Here is a 26033-nt window from a genome sequence, read left to right as displayed (position 1 = left end):
TAAAAATTAATCCATGAAATGGCTAATAATTATTAGCTATAAAGCTGGAAGTGTGGCCCTTAGCATACAATTATATTTCGTCTAATCTTCCTTACAGGGTGGGGTTGTAACACAGGGCACACTGAAGCTGGTGATAAATTTCAGAGTTATCTGAAGTTTGCTTGTAGCAAACTTTAACAACTTTAAATAGTATAATAAAAGGTGAAACATTTACCTCTTCTGTCTCTCCTTCTATATAACCTGAAAATCTATACCAGTGATGGGGAACCTTTTAGAGACCAATTGCCCAAACTGCAACCCAAGACCCACTTATTTGTTGCAAAGTGCCAACATTACAAAAAAACCTGAAAACTGAGGTTTTAGTTTTGAAAAATCCACTCACAGCCAGTCCAAGCAAATATATATATATCCTTGGCAGTGCACTGATCGGCTATGTGAAAGCTTGGATGAGTTGCGGCTAATAAATCGCGGCTCGTAATGTCATTGCCTGGTGCCACTACTCCTTTCTGAGCATGCGCATGGCCCCTAAGTGTGCTGTTATCCAATGCTTGACTGCTGGGGTGATGCTGGGGCGACTTGGCTCACATGCCGACAGAGAGGGCTCTGCATGCCCGCTGTGGCACGCATGCCATAGGTTTGCCACCACTGGTCTATACCATCCTGCCAAGTACAGCAGGCATCCATGCATTCTGTACACACATATTTACTCCAGGAATTTTTGTTAAAAGTTTCATGATCTCATGCAGTGGCCAACTCTGCTAGCTGACAGGATTAAAAAAACCACTGAGATGCCTGATGGCTTGGTTGCCTCATAAAAAGGCATACGAAGTACTAAGGAAGGGGCTACAGGCTCAGGGCATTTTTTGCATGCTGTTCGACCCCCACAGCCGCTTCAGGAAAGGCTAGGAAATTTTTTTTGCCTGACACTCTGGAGAGTTCTGCCAGTCAGTATTAACAGCAGGGGGCCAAATGGACCAATGGTCAGACCCCGGAATAAAGCAGGTTCCCCTGTTCCTTTACTCTGTGATACCACGTTTCTCTTGCTCACTAAACACAATATGCTGGGATTCATGGACTATGTAAATTCTTTTCTTCAAACAAGACCCAGAAGAGCTAAAATTAATGGGTCGATCCTCATCTCTTTTGAAGCATCCAGCAGAAATCCTTGGGGGATTGCTGGAAGAGGCCAGAAGGCCATTGGGTCCAACCCCCTGCTCAATACTAGTACTTCACAGGATTTGGAAGTGATACTTCTATTAATGTAGCCTAAAGAGCATTTGCACTTTTTGCAGCCACATCACACTGTTGACTCATATTCAGCTTGTGATCTACAACAATTCCAAGATCATTCTCACTTGCTGTATTGAGCCAAATGTTCCCCCATCTTATAATTATGCATTTGATTTCTTTTTCCTAGGTGCACAACTTGGCATTTGTCCTTGCTGAATTTCATTCTGTTTTCAACCCAGTTGTCAATCATTGCCTTGTACTTTTGAAGAAAATGGAATTTATGAAATTAACAATTGTTATTAATCACTGTGTGTTTCCATCACACCTTAACACAGGACTGGTGCATGCTTAAGAGATCACAAAAGGTCTATGAGATTGTGTGTGAGCTGCTCCCACTATGGTAAAGGATTTTGTCTGCACAAACAACAACAACAACAACAACAACAAAACAAACTCTGAACCATGGTTAATGTCAAGCAACATGGCTGCCCTTTAATAAGTTTGCAATCCTATTTCAACCCGTTTGACATGGGAACTATGATGAATCATTATTAAGGTGGAGGAAAGCAGAATAGGGAGAAATGGAACTGGAGAAAAGCTAGAGAGTGAGGTCACATGGTTAAGAGATAAGGAACTTTGCCTTTGTAGATCTCCAGCATTTTGCTTTAAAAATCAAAGCATGTTGCTTCTCTTATTCTTCCTCCCACCATCCTTTAAAATGAAGAAATTTTCACTTTCAAAAAAGGTCACACTAAATGTGTTTTTAAAAAGGAAGTAGACAATTTCCATCAGCACTTCCAAAACAGTCTCATTAGTATGCCAAACCCTTAAAGGACAGGCAAGGAAGCTCTTTTCATTACTGCGATTAACCCACATGAGATGGGAATTTAAAGTATACCCATAAGAAACGTTCACAGTTAATTCAAGCAATATAAAAGATAAAAAGTGCACAGGATTGTCTTTTAAAATAAAAAGGCAACTAATTAAAAATGCAGACTTCATTATAGAGCTCATTTGCATAAATGGCCTATCAAGGGAAATGTCACTGAACATGTGAAAGAACTCAAAGATTCCTAGATCAGCCTTTTCCAACAACTCAGGTCAGCTCCAGCCAAAGTGTTGGGAAGCCTGGGAACTGGAGTCCAAAACATTTGAAGGGCACTTAGTTGCAGGAGTATACCCTAGATACTGCTTCTTTACAAGCTACTGTCTTAATTATCAGCATTCCATAAAAAATAAAAGCTCAGTGGGTTTTACTGCTAAGTCTCCAATTTTTGTTTTAAACTGTCCAGAAAACTTTGGCTATTGGGTAGTACAGAAGCTAAATAAATAAATAAATTCTGGAAAAAACATGGCAGGATTATGGTCAGTCTATCCTTATCCAAATACCAATACCACCCAATTGTGTCAGCCACTCCCTTTGAAACCTACCCTATCCCTGTTCGTGGCAGTGCGGATTCCATGGGACTGGTGCAGCTGCAAAGTAAGAATATCAACCATGTCTACAACAATTGCCCAGTTATTTCAAAAAGGTGTCCTGATTATCAGCAGCAGATTTAAGATTAATCATTTTATAAAATTCTAGCACTTTACAAGAATGTAGCTGAGCAGTGGTAGACTTAGGTAAAATTTGACCTTGAACTTAAAAGGTTTTATGGTACATCCCTTTATAAGGCCATGTGTATTACTTCAGTTGCACAACTAACTGTTGTCCCTGCACCCCACACAGTGACCATCTCATGCTTGACAAGGGCCTCTACACGATGTCTTTTTAAAGAAACACCTCTACAAGTTTGTCCAACTATGCACTTTATATTTATTTAAATCACAGCACAACATGAATACAAGAATAAAAAGGAGTCTATTTCTGTTGCCCACAACACTTGGCATTCCTTGGGTGGTCATTTGGAGGATGCACAGTTCTGCACTTTTGGCCCCAGTTCCAGTCCTGGGTGCACCACTGCAGGTGAGCTAGTACCAGTCTAGAATGGTGAAAACTTTTCTTCTGAAATAACATCTGTTATGACATCTGTATCACCTAAATGGTGCCCTTTTTTCTGACAATATGCAAGTATATGCATATCTGACGCATTAAAAAAATCAACCTATTTGTTCAAACAACCTATTAGCTGAAGTTGTGTTTTAAGCTGGGGCAACAGCAGTGGTACAGGAGCTGGCTCTGGCAGGGCTGAGGCACCTGGGCTTTTTCATCAGCAGGGATGATGATGTCATCTGCCACCTTCCTCAGACCTCCCTTTGAGCTTAGCTGAAATCCTTATGGAAGCTGGGGGAAAATGGGTTTTCCTAGCCAAAATATACTGTTGAACCTTCTCTGCTGTATTTTGGCATGTGTTGGTCTGGAATGGGAAATTAAAACCCATGAAGTTTACATACAGCCTGCTCATAATGGAGATTAAAATTGCTAAGACTGGCCTGTTCACCTTGTGATAAAGCATTCTCCCAGCAGTTGGGAAGAGAAACGCTTGTCAAATCTTGAGCTCAAGGTCTTAAGCAGTTTGGGGACATGCTGCCTCTCTTTTGTTTTCTCATGCAAGGTTTCTCCAGCTGAGTCCAATATACTAACTGCTATACTATTTTATATCTATTTATATTTTATTTTATACTATCTCACTATTTTATGACTGCCAGCTCATCCTAATAAATTGTGCTTTATGCCATTGTGACAGGTACTGCTGCTTGTGTATTGCATATGTATATACACACCCAAGCACGCACGTGCATGCACATTAATGCAGCTGTCTATATTTTTGAACTTTCTTTGGGAGTTATTAGGATGGTTATGATGAACACCTGCACCTCTGAATTTATCATTGAGCAATGCCACTATTTTGTGAACATATGAAATGGCTTTAGCCTAGTCGTCCTTCAAGTAAACCATGTTCCATGGATTTCAATGAGACTCCTCATTGTATGGCTCTTAAGTGCGGTGAAGACACGATCCTATGGTTGCTTAGATGCTGTGTGGATGGCCACAGGATAATTTGGAGTGCCATCTCTAATCTCAGAGAAGCATGTCGAGGTCAGACCTGGGATTCCAAATCCGGAGTGCCCTCCTTCCACTGTCACAACCAGTATGGTTCTTTCCATGCTGGCACCGGGGAACTTTCTGGGAGGCAGGGAGCGGAAGCACAAGGCAGCCCTGTCATATGAGAAATCCTTCTGGTACCTTTGGCTCCTCTCCTTATGAGCTAGTGTGAAACAAAACTGGCTGTCTGAGTGCTTTGGAGGATGGGAAGAATGCCAAGGCAGGCCTCAGCTCCATTCTCCTTCTGCCCTCAATCACGTTGCCTGTAAACTTCCAAGTTTGGAGCGTTATCAGAGTTGCACTGGATGATGCCCAAAGTCTGGATTCAATCAGGTTTGGCGGTTGGTGTATCTGGCTCAGTCCTGCTTGTGGTGAGTGAGGCAGGTCTCCAGACAGAATGTTTTCCCAGCCCTGCTAGTCAACAACCTTTAACTAGAGGTGCAAAAACCTGAGCCTGTGGCTTCATGTATGCCATGTGTGTGTTCTAGCACAGAGCTATGGGCCTAATTTAAGCATTGTGGTTTCTCCATGGAGCAGGGCCACAGAAAGGACCTCCCAGTGGCATTCAAATATGGGCAGGCTGATAGCTATGCCAGCCTTCTTCGCCCTGGTGCACTCTACCTGTTTTGGACTTCAGTGTCCATCTGCCCCAGGCAGCATGGCCAATGGTCAGGAATGCTGAAGGCTGTAGTCCAAAAAATCCTGACAGATGCTGGGGAAGGCTGCTATGTGCCTGCGTAAGATAACAGCATGCAATGGCTTTAATAGTTTGTTACACTGAAACTGTTTGGTTTACATCGGAACAGTATTTCATTTGATGCCGTGATTCCGTTATGTTGCACTACAGGTGAACAAAACTGTTACAGATATGGGCAGAAAGACAACTGTGTGGCTTGCTTGGAAGGACATTGTATTTCAAAGCAGTGAGTCATAAGAACCACAGTAAAATGTGTAAAATGTGTTTTCAATGTTATTTTGAATTTTAAAAGTGAAAGCAGATGTTTACCTAGGCAGTGGGAATTTCAAATGTTAATCAGTGTTTCCCCGTGCAGAAAGAATGTTCGGCATGGTTAAATACCAAGAAATTTGACATCAGATGTTGCATCTCTTTGGGCTGAAAACAAATATGTGCTTAAGACTTAAAGAGAGCTTGAAATCATACTAGCCTTTTCAAATCCCTAGCTTGCTAGGAAATAGAACAACTGCAAATCTTACAAATGAATCAACTCAACAAATGTAATAGGGTAGTGCAGTATTATTAATAGAAGTATTTCTAAGTTGCCTGTGTCAGGAAACAAATTCTCAAATGGTGCCTTTGTTAATCTTCTCTCCACAGGAAAAAAAGGTTGGCAATGAACTAGTGGCTTTAAGTTGCCCAAAGCATGAGAGAAACAGGGAAAGCAGGGCAAGCAAATTTGCATCTAGCACAGACACAAACCTGGAAGAGGCTAGAAGGAGCTCATAAAAGAGGGCAAAACACAAGCAAGAGCAAAATCTAGTAGATTTAAAAATAGTAAAGCACAGGATAAAGTGCCATCAAATTAACTCCATAGATGAGATGTAGGGCAGTCTACCTTCTTCTTCTTTCTCTCTGAGGAACCAAATCAGTTCATGCAGTGCTTAACTGAGAGTCAACAGGGCAGGAGGGAGAAGGATCACTGACTTTTCAGCTTAGATGATTCCTATGCAGGGCCATGTTGTAGAGAGCTTTGCTCAGAGGGAAAGGGAAGTGATTGTTTCCAACTCCAAATTTTCAACTCCCTGGAATAAAGGCTTTACAATCTCCTTCTACCTCCTCCTCTCAATGAGCTCAACCTCTCTGCCACTTGATATTGCACATATCACAGCCTTAAATGTTTTGGAAAGAGAGAAAAACAGATATATATCCTGTATTTGCACAAAAATTAGTTTGGGTTTTGGGGATATTTTTAGCTTCAAAGGGTTGGAAGTATGTTTTTGACTGCTCCCATATGTCCCTACCTCATCATTAAGATCAGCTACAGAGGCCCTTCTCAGGGAACCTGCCCCTAGAAAAAGGGGGTGATAAACAGGAGAAGGGCCTTTTCAGTGGTGGCATCTCATCTCTGGAATATGCTCCCCAGAGAGGTACACCTGGCACCATCTTTATTATCCTTGCAGTGCCAGGTGAATACCTTTTTATTTACCAGATATTTAAAAAACTAGTAAGTGAGAATTTTAATATATTTATATTTTAATATTGTTATTGTTGTTGCTATATTGTGGGGTTAAATTTTTATATGGTGTTACTGCTGCTTAATATTTTTAGTGTTGTTTTTTAGCATTTTATGTTTTATTTGAGTATTTTATTGTTTGTATTTGGGGTTTTAATGTTTGTAAACAGCCCAGAGATCCCTGTGTGCTATTGGGGTGGCATATAAATGAAATAATAAAATGAAATCAAATACGTGAGGAGGCACTCTGATTGAAACAACTCCAAAGCAAAAGCAATAGTCACTGTACAGAGCAAATATGAGCAACCTGTCCTTCTGCTGTTCTTACAGGATTCCAGTTGTAGCTCCCATCAGTCACGGACAGCATGACCAATAGTCAGGCATGTTGGGAGTTGTACTCAAGCAACTTCTGGAGAGCCTCTGGTTGCCCCCCCCTCCGCACCCCACCCCACCCCAAGCCTAGTATAAAGTGTCCCAACACAATATAGAATATAGTAACAAGCTGCAGTGTGGTGAAACCAAGATGATATCTATAAAACACACTATGCCTCTGATGTCACTCTCAAATGTTAACAAAAACAGTGCCGAACAGTGCTCCCACTTTTTCTTCATTCCATGTTGCAAACACAGGTAGGGTAAAAGTGTGCAATATGAAAAGCAGAGCTATGTGAACAGCCTTGTTGACACAAATACTTTACTGAAGAGGTCAGTGTGGAATAAATTACACGTGTGCTGCTTGAAAACATAGGTGCGCTCATAAAACAATTATGTGCTGCTGTTAGCAATATATTCCTCACAGATCCTCTAAGTGCCTTGCTTTCTTGCACAAATTAGAAATTGTTTTCATCTTCTGAGAGATCTTTTTAACCTTTATGAGTCCAGTGCCATGAAAAAGAATGATCTCAGTCCTGTTGGCCGCAACAGCCATGGCAGCATGGAACCACCAGAGGGGTCTCCTGCAGACACAGACGCATACTGCATACTGCTCCCTAAGAGGAGACTTTAAGCATGCTCTCCAAACAAGTGCCAAGAGAAGGTGGACCTGCTTCAGGGTGGTGAGGCAGTGCCTGAAGGGTTGAACTGAGTGAGTCTAGAATGGGAAAAAGCAGCTTTGATTGCATAGTGGCTAGAAACATGAGGTAGCTGCAGAAAAGGAAAGCGGGGGGGGGGGTCTCTTTTTAAACAAGGAAAGTGTGCAAAGCTGGGGCACTAGGACTAACTCAAAGAAATCGGGATTCCCAAGGCAAAGCACCACCTGTGCCCTTCCATTAACATGAAAGATACTGTGCCTATAAAGTTCAGATAACTCTAATGAACCCTAGTCTTTGCCAGTCTTGGCAACAATTTCTTAACAAAAGAATCCTAAGCAGCTGGCTCTGATTTGCTGTTCACAGAAGACCTAAGCACTGTGAATAAGAAGAAAGTTGGAAGAGAGAGTGGTGGTGATTTTCAATGGAGTTTCCTGAAGAGGGACCTTCATCTCATCTGAGCTAATTTCCACAGGCTCATTTCCACTGGGTTAATTTCTCCGAGAAGTCACCTTGACTGCTCACAAGCCCATTCCACCTGTGCACCTTTACTTCCTGCCAGTCTTGTCATGGTCAACAGTCAGGAATACTAAGGGTTGTAGCCCAAAATAGTTGGAAGGCACCAAACTGGGGCAATATGGACTAAAGTGTTAGTTTAAGATTTAGGATGCTCAAAGTATCTCATTCAGCTAAGAAACTTGAAAGGAAGGTTCTGGCAGTGTTCACACAACACAGCAAGCCCTGTGCTCTTTCCATGGCACATGGAATTTTGCCTGAACTTTTGCCCAGGTGGTTACCCAGGCAGCGTGTTTTCCACACTCTCTGCTGTTTCCTGGGCTCACCATGCATCCTGGCAGTCCCTATGAACAAAATCCCTGTTCTTCCCTCCTCTTGCCTATGGAGCAGAGTAGCCTCATCCTGACTGATCTGCTGCAGTCCTAAGGCAGGTTCACCCTTCCGAATGTACCTGCATGTCTGTGGCACTTCCCAGCTGCTCTGGCTCCCAGAGATTTTCATGAAATTAAAATAAACCATTTCACCATGATTCTCCCTTCTCCTTTCATGTATTTTCATGCTCTCTCCCTTTTTCCATAAGTAAACCGGGAGATGGACACAGCACTTACCCAGTGGGAATAAAGTGAGCAATGATGCGTCTGTTGCTACGGAGCTGAGGGCAAGAGAGTTCGAAGGCTAGATGCGGAAAGTTCTGCAGCCATTCTTGTCAGGTGACTCTATAGCACAGGAGTAGCCAAACTGAGGCTTGGGAGCCACATACAGCTCTTTGAGTTTTTGTGGCTTGTAGCTCACTGCCCGTGGGCACCCACTTGTGGCTCTCAAGCACCTGACATTTACCATATGCAGCCCTTCTGTTGAGCAAATCTGGCCACTCCCACTATAGTGTTTCCGTACTAACAATGGTAAATGGCGTTCTCATTAGGTCCGGTTAACCAAACAAGCCACAGGGAATAATGGGAAGCTTAGAACAAAAGTCATTTCTCTTCATTGTTTCAGAAAATTAATCCTACCATGCAGTAACTGCAGAACTGGCTCTGGATGACACAGCAGACCCACAAAGGTAAGATTTTATCATGGCTTCTTGTGTTGTGTGAACCTGCCCTCTGTCTACTAACCAACTCCACAGAATTATGACACTAAAGAACAAGGAAGCAACTTCCTTGACACTGGAAGAAAGTGTGAAATGGGCTTTTGCTCTGGACAGCCTTCCTCAAACTGGTGCCCACCTTGTGTATTAGATTAGAAACCCCACTCTCCAGAGGATGCTTGAAATTGTAGTCTAATACATCTGGAAGGCTTCAAGGTGTGCAAACCCAGCATAGGTCTTTTCCATGGAATTGGTGCCCCACTGAAGGTGTTACCTCCATGGGAAATAGCCAAGAAAATCCACATGGCCATGCTGTTACCATGTGTCTCAGCCATAAGACAGGACATAAAATGTGGAAAATTAAAACAATAAAGAAATATAATCATTACGCAGGTGCTTTGGCAGTGCAGGGTTACAGGAGTACTGATGCAGTCTGCTTGCTGCAGGCTCTGCAGAGAACACTTGTTCTCCCATAATAGCTCTTTAGGAGCCATCTAGCATTTGGTGGCTCCTGGTGGTTGACTGCAGCTAGCTTGATTAGGGGAAGCAGAAAATCAGATTTGATAGGGTTTAGTATAAGACCAGCCATCATTGTGCAGCTTCTGAATGCCGGGCAGCATTGTGGTTGACAGTAGCTTTTCTTCTTTCATAAAGAGAAAACAGTGAGTCTACCGTGTATTAAATATTTATAGACCCCATTTGAAAGCATAACGCAAAGGTCACATGGCGCTAATTACATCATCATGGACTCCAGAGCAGCATGAGTGTATAGCAATGTTTAATCATTCTTACAAAACAGCCTTATTAGATTTTCCAACCAGCCATAACGCAGACTTAAAACATTCCCCCTCCTTATTGATTTTTCAATTTTATCTCCTCCACAGGCTTTCCTCTCCTTTCATTCTTCTCTGGACCCTAAATTTACAAAAGCTTATATGGGGGAAACAAGTGGGAATAATTTTAGCTTCCTTGATCATTAGGCAAAATGGGCCTAATCCATTTGGCTTTTGCTACAAAATGACTTGGGCAATTTCAGTTTCTAAACTGAGACACAAATGGCTTGTGCTTAAGGGTAAGGGTTGATTCACACAAGCATTTTCCTAACCTCCTAACTGTGGCACCAGTGGATTACATGCATGCATGAATAAGAGCCAGTATGATACAACGTTTAGGAGGATCCCGGTTCAAACCATCACTCAAGCATGAAACTTACAGGGTGTAAATGGACCAGTCATACTCTTGTAGTCCAACCTATCTTGGGGAAAAATATACCAATCTATGATGAGATCCTTGGATGAATGTGGGACATTAAAATATTAAATAATAAAATAGTACAGCACCCAGACTTCATGGAAACAGCTTTGATATCACCTCAGACAGCTGTGAATTATCAAACAGTAAGCTGTGAAGTGATGAGAGATTTACAGGAGTATGAAGACATGATTGATATACAATTTAATAACGCATTTGTTAGTATGCTCCTAAGTTAAGGAAACCAACCTGATTTCCTCCAGATGTTTTAATCAACTATTCCCCTAATCCCTGATCACAGGCCATACTGGCTGAGCCTTACTGGAATTATACTCTAAAATACCTGGAGGAGAGCAGCTTTCCTACCTCTGACACATTATTAGGATTTGTCATGTCATTGGAATCACACAGAAGGAAAAATAAAGGAATTACAATTAAACAAACAGTACACTCCATGTTTCCAATCCATCTGTGAGCCTTTCTTCCAAGGAACTAAGCATTATTTGAGTCTTATAGCACAGACAGTTACATCTGGCTGATGAGATTCTTGCTTAAGTAGGGATTTGAACCTAACCACTGCAACACGCTAGTTCAGTTACAGCCCACTTCTATACACATCTGCTCAGAAGGAAGTCCCATTAAGTTTGGTGAAACTAACTCCTATGTATGTGGGCACAGGGTTGCAGTTGTACTATGTTCTTTTAGTACTACGTTTAGTTCAATGTCTAACTATTGTCTTATCTTTTACCAACAGTCAAAATGTGAAAAGAATTTAAGGATTATGTCTTAGTTCTGTTGATGGTTTTTCCATGGTTTTATGCTGTCACTATTTGTTTTAAGATTTTAAGCTATCATTTATTCAGTTCTTATATTTTATGGCTTAAGATCTGTGGTATTGTGAACCCATTAAAGGAGTTTCAACTATCAGGTGGTGCAGAAATGTAATAAGTAAATTTAATTGTCATCTGAAGCCAGTGGTGGAAAGTTATGTTAGTATGAATCCAAAGAACCCTAACCCCGTTCTTTATCTTATGTGCAAAAGTACTGATCCAGACCAGATCAAATGGTCTTGCCCAACTTTTCTTTATGGCTGACTTCAGCTCATAGAGTTCTTCTGTATCCAATAGATTCCTCTGTCACCCAAATGTCCAAATAAGACATGAAAATCCAACACCTGGAAATAGTATGGAAATGTTCAAGCTTTGGACACTGGCATTTGAGTGGAAGACAAAGGAAACAAACACAAGTACTGTAACAACACCATGGGGTAAAATGGAAGGTGGTAAAGTATACTACTGCTCTTCTGAGAAAGTAGCAATCAATAAGTGACTCTGACAATGGTCAGCAAGAATTTTGTTGCCATTCAAACCAAATAAGGTGATGGCTGGTATGAGGAACAGCTTCTCATTAGGCAATGGGATCATCTGGAATTATAAACTCAGCTTTCTAAATCCTGCCAGTCTAGAAGATGAAAGGTTATTGCAGTTTATTACAGCAGTAGCTTTGAACCATATCACAGATTAATGAATGATTATTCCAGCTCCATAAAAATCAGTGTGCAATTTCAGTTTTAAGTTGGCTTGATAGAAAATGCACAGTATGACAAGCATCCTAGGGCACAATCCTATGCAAGGTTAGACAGAAAAAGGGCTACAACCCCTATTGTGCCTCTCGAAATCTTTGTTGTTGACTTAATATTTAAAAAAAACGCATTTCCTCAAGTGGCACAAGCTCTCACACTGTGGTTGCACTTAGACATAACCATAAGCCATTTTTCCGTTAAAGGTACAAGTCTTGGCAAGCCTTGGAATTGCACACTTCCTCCCTCCACTCTCTTCCTCCATTGGAAGCTTTTCACTAACTATGATTTAGTGTTATATCTGAACCCAGACAAACTGAGATGAACTTTAATTTCAGTTTATTACAACAAGCCCATTTCATACACTAAGATTTGCAAGTAGCTTGTTTTAGTAAACTATAATTAAAACTAACCATAACTTGCCTGGGTTCAGATGTAACACTGAACAGTAGTTAGCTAAAAATGGGGAAAAAAAGCTTCCAACCTGCTTATAGCTTTTCTAAATTTGTCCATATAAAAACAAACCACAGCATATCATTATATATAAGTGCATCCATGTTTGAATAAGCAAAGGGAAAAAACCCCTAATGAGTCTGAGGAGCATTCCTTTGCATTAGCCACAGAAAGATATCTACATATAATGATGCTTTACTTTATAGTTATTTACTTATAAATCAACCAATAGCTGGAGTGCCATCTCTGTTGTAAATCCCTTCAGGATTTTAAAAATTGGAAATAGTATATATTTTGTTTTAAACAAACAAATAAAATACTAAGCAAACTCCAAGCATTTGCAGACTTAAAATGGACTGAGATGACAGTGTTTCTTACCATTTATAATGAAAAAAACACAACTGAGAAAAAATTAGTAACCTGCTAATTGCGTCTTCTTTATAAGTGATAAATTATATTTCACAGAAAGAAGTGTCTTTCCATGGCCTCACTTTAAAAACTAGGAAAATCCCCCCACAAACATCGCCACAGTTATAAACACAATGAATAAGCAGTTAAGGCAACTGTCATTTATGTGCTGTAATGAGTTTTCTGCAGACACATAACAAAATATTTTGCTGCTATTTTCAGTCATCTGGACTGTCTCCTCCCTTCAGCATGAGTCTGTCAAACCATTATTAAATTCCTCTGAGCTTTATATCATTCTATGTCTCTTAATGGCAATATACCAATTAAACATATATCACTGGTATCACAAACACTGTTGGACTATTAGTTGGCAAGGATGCAACTTACTTGTGTGACTATTATATATTCAGCTTCACATACCTGAAATACATGGGAAGGTGATCACCTGATCTTCGAGCTGCATACCAAATTCATAAGGCTGAGTGTCATAAGGCGTACACAGCTGGAATCCACTCAACATGATTCCATCTGCTACCTTCCTTTCTTTGGTGCTGCCATTTCTATATTTCATCAGCTTTGCTTGCAAGGAGGTGTCAACCTGGCCCTCTCTCACTCCAGTCCCCACTCAAAAGCAGAACTCACTGCCTGGATGCCAGTGCCAGCTCTAGGTTGTGGACCCCTCCCTTTTCACCACTGTCATCAGCTGCTATTGTTCCTCCTGCTCTTCTCTGTCTTTCACAATCACTACCAATTATTTGCTGGACAGGCAGAGAGCCAGTAAGCAAGCAGGCAGGGGGCATCTAATGTTCCTCCTCACCCTCACCCTGACCATGACTACAACCACCACCACCCGTGTCTGGCCTAGACTGAGCAGTGGGCAAATATGCAGATTACCATGGTGAAGAGGAGGCACAACTCCGGGGGACGCTTGTCAGTGGACTCTTCCTTCTGAGGCATGGGTCTATGTGGCACTGGTTCTGCTTGTTCGTTAAATCCACACACTTAATCTATCCACTCCAGGGTGTCATCACTCCTCTGCAACTTATACCAGTTTTGGAGGAGTATTATGGAATATTATGGCTACTTACTGGTATAACTTACTTATACTAGTAAGTAGCCATAATCATTATTCTGTTGCATATAAAAGGGAAGATTTAGAGGACATGCAGTGATTTGGCAAGTCATTCCAAGTGACTCAACCGGTTCTGTGGGTCCATGTATCCAGCACAAGATGAATTTCCTAGATGAGGAGGTTATGGGAAAGGACCACTGGATTTATACGTATGAGTTTAGGAAACCTGTATTTGCCAGCTCTTTTTGGGCATATGGTAGTTTTCAACCAGGTCACTTAAAATGGAATCCATCACATTCCTGAATGTTAAGATGTCATTCAGGAATCCCAGTACATTTGACATCTGTTTTGTAAGCCAAAGGTTTGTCAATAAAGGAATACTAATTAGAAGCTTTTGCTAGAAAATGTAGACACGTTTTACAATTCAATTTTCCTTAGACTCAAGTAGCAGTAGTGCACTTTTTTATTTAACAGAAAACACACCACATCACTTAAAAAACCACTTAACATTTCTGCTGTAGCACAACAGGATGCACTGCCTTCCAGGGAATAGAAATGCAGATTATTATTAAGTTTGGAAAAAATGTTCCAATGTGATGGAACAATACAGTTTTATTCAAAGTCTACTTCAGACAGAACTGGGTAACATCCAAGTTGAGGGTGGATTTTATTCAGGCGCTGCAGTTCCAAGCTCTCACTAGCATCCCAAGCTGGGCAGAATTGCCCATCTATGATGTAACATTCAAAATAATATCCTAGTCTAAAGCAGTGCCAATATGTGATGCAGAGGTACTCATGAATGGAAAATGTGCTTTGTGCAGCTATTTCTTTTCACAAATCATACTGTTAATGGAACACTATGAGACTGGCAAGTGCTACCTGCAATTGAATAGAGTCCTTGTCAAAATCAAGTTAACAGAAAAATATCTGAATGTGAGATGCTGTCATAACTGCTGTGACAATGGATATCCAACATTGTGTGAGCGAAAGGTAAGCCCACTCAAAAGATCTTTTTCTTCCCTGCTCATCAGGGGGTCCTACCAAACACTGCAAATTGTGTCTTCTTACAGGACTACCCCAGAATTAATTCTGCATATTTTCATATTAAAAATACAAAAAAGTCAGAAAGACCTTCTCCTGCAACCTTGGAGAGCTACCGCTAGCCAGATCAGACAGAACTGGGCTGGACAAAGCAATGAGCTAATTCAGTATAATTCAGCTTTCTACATCTTTTTAATTAGCAAGTACATTGACGTCATCTGCCACCCATCTCAGACTTCCCTGCTCCTTCCAAGCTTAGCAGCAATTCTCAGAATACCTGGGACAGGGGCAGTTGGGAAGGAACTTTCTTAGCAATAATATATTGTTCCCTGTTGTAGTGTGAAGTATTTGGGGGCAGCTTAGTTTTCAATGAGCAATTAAGGCCCAGGAGCATTATGAACAGTCTCCTTCAGGTGTTCATAGAATGGGTTGGTGGCATGGATGAACACTGATGTCTTCATGTTTGGGCAGTCCTTGACGTGGCTATGAGGACTGTCACGAGTACCTGCACTCTAAAAAGCACTGTAGCATCAGTGTTCCCATGCAGGAGTGGCCTCAGCTGAGTGAAGCAAGACTGACAAAGGAAGCAGCATTGTTTGTTGGACCCTCTTGCATGAGCCAAGAGTTCCCATGTCAACAGAGTGGTGTTAAACACTGCAGTGACTCACACCACTAAGGTTATTCCAGAAAAGGCCTCGAATCGTTGAGCTTCCCTGCATAGGCAAAACCAAATAATGCTTTTAGTGGCAAGGAAAATATGAAACAATGCTTATCTTTGGACTACTGGGTTTCTGTGTTTCTCCTGAGTTATTACTCCAGCGACCTGCTTTACAGGGATGCTTTTTCATATTTATGCTTTGAAAGAACTTATATAAATCAGGGATGCCTTTATGGAGATTTTAGAGAACAATTTCCTTTTTAAGCCTTCAGGTTATCGGAGACATTTAACTCCAATGATCCATTTCAGCAGTTTCTTCAAAAGATGATTTACCTCTGTAGTGTTACACTAAAAGGGAGAAAATGTATTGAAGAAGTATCCAGTACCAGGCTCTGGCTCTTTTGATAATCACTCTGTGCAAGGGCAAGACAAAGAGTCTTGCAAGAGCTTGAATGGAGAAGTAATATGTTATGTGTGCGTACACTGGTGGGTTGAGGCCTAGGCATATGACAAACAAGGGTAAATCCATTTGGCAAAATCAGCAAGCAAAGAACATGCAATGAACAGTATTATCAGTCCAGCAAAAAAGCATGGGCTTATCAGGAGTCTAGGAGACAGCAGCAGGAGTGTTCAGTCAGCAGAAGCAAGGTTTCAAGGTACTGGAAGCAGAGGTAAAAGTATTATTCCAGCAGCTAGTAAATCCCAGCTGAAGGCCTATAAACTTGAGTTCCCAGAGCCCCACCCATGACTCAGCTGCTGCACATCAAAGGGTTCTGGATGAATTCCTCGTCATGAGGAGGACCCTACTCATATGGAGCCCTTCATTCCCAGTAGCCTGCTTTGCATCTGAGTGATGGTCTGGTTGGGTCAGGCTTGGATCAGGATGGTGATGAGGGTGGGAAGTTGTCCCCTTCACAGGCAATGTGCACCCACAGCAGCTGTAAAAAAATTAAATTGCCCACTGGGGAGAACCACCCCTTCACCCTCCTCATAACTGAGCCTGGGCTTGGTACTTGCTTGGCCTCCTTCTCTGACACAGGTGAGGTTCAGTGTTGGAAGATTTGTATGGGAGCAGCTAAGGGACAGCAGCTGTTGAAATGTGCTTCCCTGCACTGATGCAGGAGGTTCCTTGGGCCTTGCTAGGGCCAGGTGGTCCTACAAGATCTGTAATGTCTGATCTTCATCTGAAGCATCATCCTGGCTGAAGCATGTGTGTGGATGTTAGCAGCAGCATGAGCTAATGCACCACTTTAGAAATACTGCCATTCTTTCTTAGCTCAGTTCCTATTTTGCACTATTTCCATGGGGTGGTAAGATTCAGTGATAACTATGATAGTGATGGCTCATTCTGGCAGGTTACACATTCAGGTTACCAAGAATGAATCTGTTAGTGTTGCATTTCATCCATACCTGGCCTATTTCTTCTCCTGCGGTAAACCAAAGGAGCTTCATTTTTATCCTCACAACAATCCTTTGAGATAGGTTAGGCTGAGTGTGATTGATTGGCCAAAGTCATCCAGCCAAAGTCAGGGACAAGAATCCAGATCTCCCAGGTTCAACACTCCAACCATCAGACCACACTAGTTCTCATACTTTTGCAATGTTAAAACTCAATCAGGGCTTGTTAGAAATGCATTGCTTGGATTAGGTTTTGACAGAAGATGATAACTGATGAAGAGACTGGGTACTTAGATTTTTATTTTTGCTAGGAAAGAGCACGCGCGCGCGCGTGTGTGTGTGTGTGTGAGAGAGAGAGAGAGATTGAGAGAGAGAGAGAGATTGAAGGCCAGTTTGTCTGGCTTAGATTTTAACTGGTCTAACATGGTAAGAAGCTGCTGGAAGCTTCAACCAACTGAATAACAAACATTTAAGTGGTATCTCAAAGATAGATGAACAGAGTTACCCTATAAAAAGGAGAAACTAGGGGCACAACTCATGCCGGCTGATGAATGCTGGGAGCTGTAGGGCTTTTTTCTTTCTAAACATGCATAGGATTACACCCTTACGGCATTTTGGATCTTACACTCTCCTTTAAACAAATTCATTTAGTTGAACTAATAGATGGCCTTTGCTTTAACATACTATCAGTTTCCCTCACACCCTCCAAGATGCTACAATAATCACGCTGCAGTGAACTCCAGTGATAAATTACAGTTTAATCACTCAAGGCTATTAATCTCAGCAAGACCATGCACTGGGTCAAGATAGGCCTGATATCCGGTGCTTGAACTGTTAGTCACTGATGAGTTATTAACAACCCCCACACAGTTGGGCCAATAAACCTGCTTGTGGATTGTCAAGCAAATGCTTCCATTACAAGTTATTTAATAGTCACTCAAATACAAGTGGAGGGGGCAGGAGAAAAGAGGAAAAGCTCTGAAATTAAGTTGTAAGGGTACTTAGGAATATGAGAAAAGCTATTGAAAAGCCAGAGCTTTGCTTGCTGTCTGGTCCCTCCTATTGATTTCAGTTTAGCCTTGCAATTATACTAGTCCATCAGCCCTTTAATTCAGCACTGTGAAAAATACTTCACAGAGTGACAGTGTCACTGAAAAATACACAAGCCAGTTTGGTCACAGGGAGCAAAGGAGGCAAAAAGCTGCCTACTTCCCAAGTGGCAATGGAAAGGCCTAATACAGGGACAGACCTTTCAGACTGCATTAGCTGAAAATACTCTGAGGGATTTTAGGACAATTCCCTCGATTTAATATAGGTAATTGCTTTAAGAAGTAACAGAAACAAGCTTTGGGAAAAGCTTAGTGGGGCTTATTAGAAACGATTTCTTCTAAACAAAAAGACATGATTAATAACTCAAGACCATTTTATACTGGCTGAGATGTGTTGCCCTCTAACAATACAACCCATGTTTCTTTAGACAGAGCACAAGTTCTGCACCAAACTGTAACTATACACTTCCAGGATTTATTAAGCCAGTTTTCCATTTCACTGTGGTTTAATTTTGGCTTACTAACCTTTTTACAAAGTAAAAATATGAAATTACATTTTTCAAGTTTGGATATAATGAGAAAGAGTGGTTTAATAAACTACAACAAGCATGCCAAAAATGGCACAGGAGAGGAACATTAAGCAACACAGTGGGAAGAAATGGATTTGTGCCACACATCTGAAGCAAAACATCAGTTTAAAGTTCAAAATGCGCTTCTTTCCACACCTAACCCATCTATTAACAAGTAACTCAATATTATTCTTTAATATTAACCTGTCGAGCACTTTGGTGTTGCCCTTCAGCAGCCAGGTGTTGGCACCAAGTTCAATATATTGCCTTGGAATGACAGAGTATTAAGGCAGTCCCAAATGCCAGTAGCCAGGATTGAGTGCAGATCAGTTCTTTTCCCTTTGGAGGACTTTTACATATGAGAGCAAAAAGTAAACAACAGGTGTTCATGTAACATCTGGCCATATCCTACCTGACATAACCAAACATATATACTGAATAAGTTCACCACTTTAGGGCTGCAGCATCAAGTGAGGTCTTGCAGCAAGACTTAGTCATTGCTGATCAAAAAGAGCATTCATGTTTTCTCACCACACCTTAGATGGAAGGTACTGTTTGATGGAGACACTTCACACTTTTAGCTGAGACTCATTAACTGTTGAATAATAAAGTTATGAGAAGTCAGGCAATGCACATACATGCATGAGCCCTCCCATAGTTTCCAACTGGTGCTGCCTGTTTATTTACATTGGCCCTTGCCCTCTTTATAGCTGCATATTACAAAATCAGAAGTTAACATCTCTCTTATAGCATATTTAATCTAAATACTGTGACAGAGGAAACATCTCAACACAAGACCCTCCATTTTTAATTTACACTTATTTTGACTTCTTCAGCTTTATTCTCAAATGTGACAACTTCTTACACACACACAAACCTACCTATCTTTAAAAGCTGTAATATTTCTACAAAGAGATGTTGCTTCCTACAACAGACATTCTGTAAATCACCTCAGCATGATTTTAATCACAGTGCTAACAGAATATACAGATATTGATGCAAGAGGTGTCATCAAACTAATCTCTTCTTGGGCTTTGAATCCTTCTATAAACATGCAGCTGCTTTTGGTCAGGCCACTAAGTATAACCTGCAGATATATTTCTGGGAAAATGGCCAACATGATCGATACAGTATGGCATTATATTTCAGTTCATGCAGTCTTGTCTTCCTTGCACCAAGGCTGTTTGAAACAGAGTTCTAATTACATAAAAGACATAGAAAAAGATTTTACTCAAAAGCAAGAGCTATCCTCACTCTTTATAACAAATCCTTCTTGGTCCATTTTAGGGTTCTGTACCTTTCTTTGCACTGTCTAAATTAGTTGAATGGGTTAATTTGTTAAGAGAAAAGGGGGAAGTATAGAATTACTCTTTTGGGGTCTACCTGAACTATAAGCAATATAAATAAGCAAAAAGAATGACATTAACCATAATGGGATTTAAAAATGTTTTCTGTTGAAATTTAAGTGTGCCTTTCCTCATTTGCATTTAGTCAGAATAATTTCAGAGAGAAGTACAAATGCAGAAAAGTTTTAAAACACTTCTTTTCAAATTATTACCAGATAATTTGAAAAGAAGAAAACTCTAGAGCTAATGAAATGCAGAAACCATTGCCACTGTGTTGGTCATCCCAGCTGTCTCAAAAGAGCCACACTGCATGAGAACATGGCATGCATTCCAATCCAGAAGCACTGACAAGGAACAGAGGGGTGAAGACATGAAAAGCTACAGCGATGGCCTAGGGGTAGATCATAATCTGCCAGTAGATTTTTTTTTTTCTGGTGGTTTACAGATCAATGAAAGCTTGATTCCCAATTGTTTAACAGAGCAGCCTTTTCTGAATTAAATTGTTGAAATGAAGAAAGCCTGGAAGAAAACCAGGATATTTTTAGTGTGAAAGAACCATGAATTCAGCCCTGAGCCTGAAAATGAGCTCCTATGTCCTGCGCTATTATTGAACACCACCCTCCAATTAATGGACTTGCAAATTATAGTAAAATACAAAGAAGGTTTTGCATGCTTATTTCTAGTTTAATCCATTTCTTCCTGGCAATATCCTAGGATGAGAAAAGTTTGGATTAGCAAGCATAGGGTGCTTCTACACAAGGCTTTTATGGTGCCATCACCTTGCCTCATTCAAGCAGTTTTACTGGGGGGAAGGGACAGTTGCTGTTCTCTTCCACTCATAACCCCCCCCCCCCCGTGTTTTCCCATTGCTTCTTCAGTCTTTTTTCTTATCCTACAAACATTGTTAAGGAAAAATGCTGAAGGAATTGCTGCACTATGCCCTTTAACAGATAGCCTTGGGAGCTCTTCATCTGAAAGCTGCCACAGGGACGTAAAGTGTAATAAGACGTGTTGGTGCTATGAAACACATCACCTGATGCATTGCTCTTGCAGCCTGAAAACATGGAGCCTCAAGCCATGTGGGGGTGGGGGGAGCAAATGGATCTGACCTAGCAGCGATGTCAATGCCCAGGTTCTTAATATGTGGGGTCCAGGTTGTTGGATCCATGGAAAAGCATCTGCAGCTTGCTTTGTAGAGTAACACTGGGCAATCTTTGCGACAGGAAGTACGGCTTCCAGCTGGACAGTTATTTTAGGTAGGTTTGGATGGTTCATAAGCCCAGGGTGGCTATATAATGTGCTCGGTCTTAAAAGTTGCAGGAGAGCCCCAGCTGTGCTCGACTAATAATTGGGTATGGGGGGGTGTCCTTAGGCACCACTTTCCTCTCTTTCCCCTCATCCTCCCAGCAACGCTACTGGAACACTCAAGAGGAGCAGGATGACAGATCACTGAAATGGGGCCTCTGGCAGCTGTCATCTGGTTTCTCCCTCTAAAATCCTCCTGATTTCAGGGAAGCAGAATCCCACTCTCATAGTGTATCAAGGAGAATGGGTCAGGGAACCCAAAGTGTGGGGCACAAATTGCCTCATACTAGTCTTGGAAGCTGGCGTGAGGCAGCCCTTCCCTTTGCTGCTGTGCAGGTGTTGTATGCCTCAGGTGAGCAGTGGGAAGGGGGATCAGGTCACCTCACATTGGACTTCCTAGTGCAGCAGGAAGTGCCAGTTTCCCCTGCCTGCTGCTCAGCTGCTATCCCCTCCCCTCTACAACTTGCAAAGTTCTCACTAGTTGGGCAGAGAAGAGCTGTTTCTGCCTGTCAGTGCTGCACCCATGTAGGGCACTGGCAGGCAGCATTGCCTTCCCCCCATCCAAACAGCAAGACCTTTATGGGTCAGGTAGGCAGAGAGGAAGGGCCCAAATGCCTGTTTCCCTGCCATGCACCTCCTTCTGGCTTGAGAAGGAACAGGTGTGATATGGCCAGAGCAAGAAGCCTTCTTCACCACTTTCGCCAAGGAACTCTTGTATTTTTTGACTTGTCCATAATTTAGCTTAAAGTCCGGCTTCAAGCATTACAGTGAGCCACAGCACATTTTCTAAACCCTGCAATGAGTGGTGGTTACTTGAGGTGGTTTATAAATCCCCACAGAGGGTCTTATGAACCATCCCAAGGGAAGCAGGGGGTGTCCATTACATGCTAAGCTACAGCTTAGTGTGCTGTGTGAAGCCAGCCATTGGTAAGGTTTTTTTGCACAATCTTTGGGAATAATGCTGGTAAGGGGAGGTTTCTAGGAACAAAGAAACTAGCATCTCCCACAGATGTTACAGAAAAAGAAACCTGAGCTTTATTTTAAACATGCCTGATACACTAATAAGTAATAATTAGCAAGATTGCAATTTTGGATTGTGGGGGGAAGTGTGTGATCAGAGATCACTGGCTTAGCAGCTAGAAAATACAACCCAAAAAGAAAGGAAAGCAGGTCTCCAATTATTCCTGTACTTTTTCTTCCCGGTCAGGAAAAGAATGCAGGGGAGTACTAATGTGAAATTACACGTTTAAATGGAAAGTGGTGATGGTGGTGAAGAGCATTAACATTTTTAACATTAGGGGGACTGAAGAAGCAAGGAGAGTGGGAAGCAAAAGAAGAAAGTAAGGAAGCAAAGGAGGAGGACTGGCTGGGGAGAGAAATAAAAGCACAGTAGCTGGCAATTCTGTGCACTGGTATTACCAGCCTGCTGAGAGCAATTACAATAGCACAGACAGCACTTGCTTTATTGTGTGACCTTATTGAATTAACTCTGAGGACAGAGGGAGGAAAATACCCCACCCAGTGATTCAGCAGGGAATTTATTAGAAAATTTAATGCCAACTTAAATTTGATCCAAAGGCCTCAATATTAAAGGTCATCTCCATTACTATACTGCTAGGAACCATTGGACCCCTTTGCTCCCATGTTCCTCCCTTTCCTTCACTTTGTTTTCTTTATATGAATAGGTCAAAACCCTTGCTTTAAGTTCCTTGGAATTTTTATCAGAGAAGTATAGGTGCCTCCATCTTTGTTGGAAGGCTTTAGCATGGAAATTACAGATGACCTGTAATATTTCATGACTTCCAAATCATTTCCTTAGCAAAACAGCTTACATGCCATAAATAAATGACTATTTTAACAACAGAAGAATCAAGGAGACAGTAAAAAGGGGGAGTCTCAAGTGTCTATGGAAAGCTTTTTATTATTGTCCAGCTGTAGAACACTTTTGTGCAAAAAAGAGAAGTGAAACACCCCCCAACAAAGGAAAGCTATTTTCCAAAATGCACTGGATAATAATAAAGGCCTTTTCATAGGTCCCCTAGAGTCTCCTTTTCATTCCTCCATTGGATCTTCTTCCTTATAGCATATATCCCCTGGTTTTGTCACCATCTTTTGAAGAACAACCTCAAATAATAATAATAATTTATATCTATACATAAATTACACCCTCCTTCATGAATCACTGCCTTGTCGTGGCGAAGGGGCTTGCATAGCTCAATGAAGCTATGAGCTATGCTGTGCAGGGCCACCCAAGATGGACAGGTCATAGCAGACAGCTCTGACAAAACGTGATCCACTGGAGAAGGAAATGGCAACCCACTCCAGTATCTTTGCCATGAAAACCTCATGGACAGTACCAAAGGGCAAAAAGATATGACACCGGAAGATGAGCCCCTCAGGTCGGAAGGTGTCCAATATGCTACTGGGGAAGAGCAGAGGGCTAGTACTAGTAGCGCCAGAAAGAATGAAGCGACTGGGTCAAAGCTGAAAGGACACTCAGTTGCTGATGTATCTGGTGGTGAAAGGAAAGTCCGATGCTGCAAAGATCTATACTCCATAGGAACCTGGAATGTAAGATCCATGAATCAAGGCAAGCTAGATGTGGTCAAACAAGAGATGACAAGACAGAACATCGACATCTTAGGAATCAGTGAACTAAAATGGACAGGAATGGGTGAATTTAATTCAGATGACCATCAGGTATACCACTGCGGGCAAGAATCCCTCTGAAGAAATGGAGTAGCCTTCATAGTCAGTAAAAGAGTAGGAAAAGCAGTACTGGGATACAATCTCCAAAATGACAGAATGATCTCAGTTCAAATCCAAGGAAAACCATTCAACATCACAGTAGTCCAAGTCTATGCCCCAACCACTGGTGCTGAAGAGGCTGAAGTTGACCAGTTCTCTGAAGGCCTACAACACCTTCTAGAATTAACACCAAAAATTGATGTCCTTATCATCATGGGGGATTGGAATGCTAAAGTAGGAAGCCAAAAGATAACTGGAGTAACAGGCAAGTTTGGCCTTGGAGTACAAAATGAAGCAGGGCATAGGCTGGTAGAATTTTGTCAAGAGAATATGATGGTTATAGCAAGCACTCTTTTCCAACAACCCAGGAGACGACTCTACACATGGACATCACCAGATGGCCAACACAGACATCAGATTGACTATGTGCTCTACAGCCAAAGATGGAGAAGCTCTACACAGTCAGTGAAAACTAGACTGTATAAAAACTGTGGCTCAGATCATGAGCTTCTTATTGCAAAATTTAGGCTTAAATTGAAGAAAGTAGGGAAAAGCACTAGGCCACTCAGGTATGACCTAAATCATATCCCTGATGAATATACAGTAGAGGTGACAAATAGATTTAAGGAATAAGATCTGATAGACAGAGTGCCTGAAGAACTATGGATGGATGTTCACAACATTGTACAAGAGGTGGCAACTAAAACCATCCCAAAGAAAAAGAAATGCAAGAAAGCAAAATGGCTGTCTGAGGAAGCTTTACAAATAGCTGAGGAAAGAAGGAAAATGAAAGGCAAGGGAGAAAGAGAAAGATACACTCAACTGAATGCAGAATTCCAGAGAACAGCTAGAAGAGATAAGAATGCCTTCTTAAATGAACAGTGCAAAGAAATAGAAGAAAACAATAGAATAGGAAGGACTAGAGATATCTTCAAGAAAATTGGAGATATGAAGGAAACATTTCATGCAAAGATGGGCATGATAAAGGACCAAAATGGCAGGGACCTAACAGAGGCAGAAGAGATTAAGAAGAGGTCGCAAGATTAGACAGAGGAACTATACAAGAAAGAGCTTAACATCCCTGATAACCACGATGGGGTGGTCACTGACCTCAAGCCAGACATCCTGGAATGTGAAGTCAAATGGGCCTTAGGAAGTCTGAGCAACAACAAAGCTAGTGGAGGTGACAGTATTCCAGCTGAGCTATTCAAAATCTTACAAGACGATGCAGTAAAAGTGCTACACTCAATATGCCAGCAAATTTGGAAAACTCAACAGTGGCCACGGGATTGGAAAAGGTCAGTTTACATTCTCATCCCAAAGAAGGGCAATACCAAAGAATGTTTAAACTACTGCACCATTGCACTCATTTCACATGGTAGCAAAATTATGCTCAAAATCCTACAAGCTAGGCTCCAGCAGTATGTGAACCGAGGACTACCAGAAGTACAGGCAGGATTTTGAAGAGGGAGAGGAACTAGAGATCAAATTGCCAACATATGCTGGATCATGGAGAAAGCTAGGGAGTTCCAGAAAAATATCTACTTCTGCTTCATTGACTATGCTAAAGCCTTTGATTACGTGGATCACAACAGATTTTGGCAAGTTCTTAAAGAGATGGGAGTACCAGACCATCTCATTTGTCTCTTGAGAAACCTATATGTGGATCAAGAAGCAACAGTGAGAACTGGACACAGAAGCACTCATTGGTTCAAAATTGAGAAAGGAGTTCGGCAAAGCTGTATACTGTCACCCTGTCTATTTAACTTATATGCAGAGCACATCATGAAAAAGGTAGGGCTAGATGAATCACCAGTTGGAATTAAGATTGCTGGAGAAATATCAACAACCTCAGATATACAGATGATACCACTCTAATGGCAGAAAGTGAAGAGGAACTAAAGAGCCTCTTGATGCGGGTGAAGAAGGAGAGTGCAAAAGTTGGCTTGAAACTCAACATTAAGAAAACTAAGATCATGGCATCCGGTCCCATCACTTCCTGGCAAATAGATGGGGAAGAAATGGAGGTAGTGAAAGATTTTATTTTCCTGGGCTCC

At 41.5% G+C, this 26033-nt stretch overlaps 1 protein-coding gene and 1 long non-coding RNA gene across 3 annotated transcripts in view; one reads left to right on the top strand and one right to left on the bottom strand.

The window, feature by feature from the left end:
- Positions 1–26033, bottom strand: part of LYRM4 (LYR motif containing 4) — a 65774-nt gene that overhangs the window by 17941 nt on the left and 21800 nt on the right. The gene's annotated exons all lie outside the window — the stretch shown is intronic.
- LOC123036047 lies at positions 641–13089 on the top strand. The gene is made up of 4 exons (XR_006417078.1): positions 641–3196; positions 5124–5199; positions 9009–9072; positions 11478–13089. It is a non-coding gene; the product is annotated as an uncharacterized LOC123036047 (long non-coding RNA).

This window comes from Varanus komodoensis, unplaced genomic scaffold (genome assembly GCF_004798865.1).
Source record: "Varanus komodoensis strain SLA01 unplaced genomic scaffold, ASM479886v1 scaffold8, whole genome shotgun sequence".
Taxonomy (NCBI): domain Eukaryota; kingdom Metazoa; phylum Chordata; class Lepidosauria; order Squamata; family Varanidae; genus Varanus; species Varanus komodoensis.
This window is presented reverse-complemented; position numbering and strand designations above follow the sequence as displayed.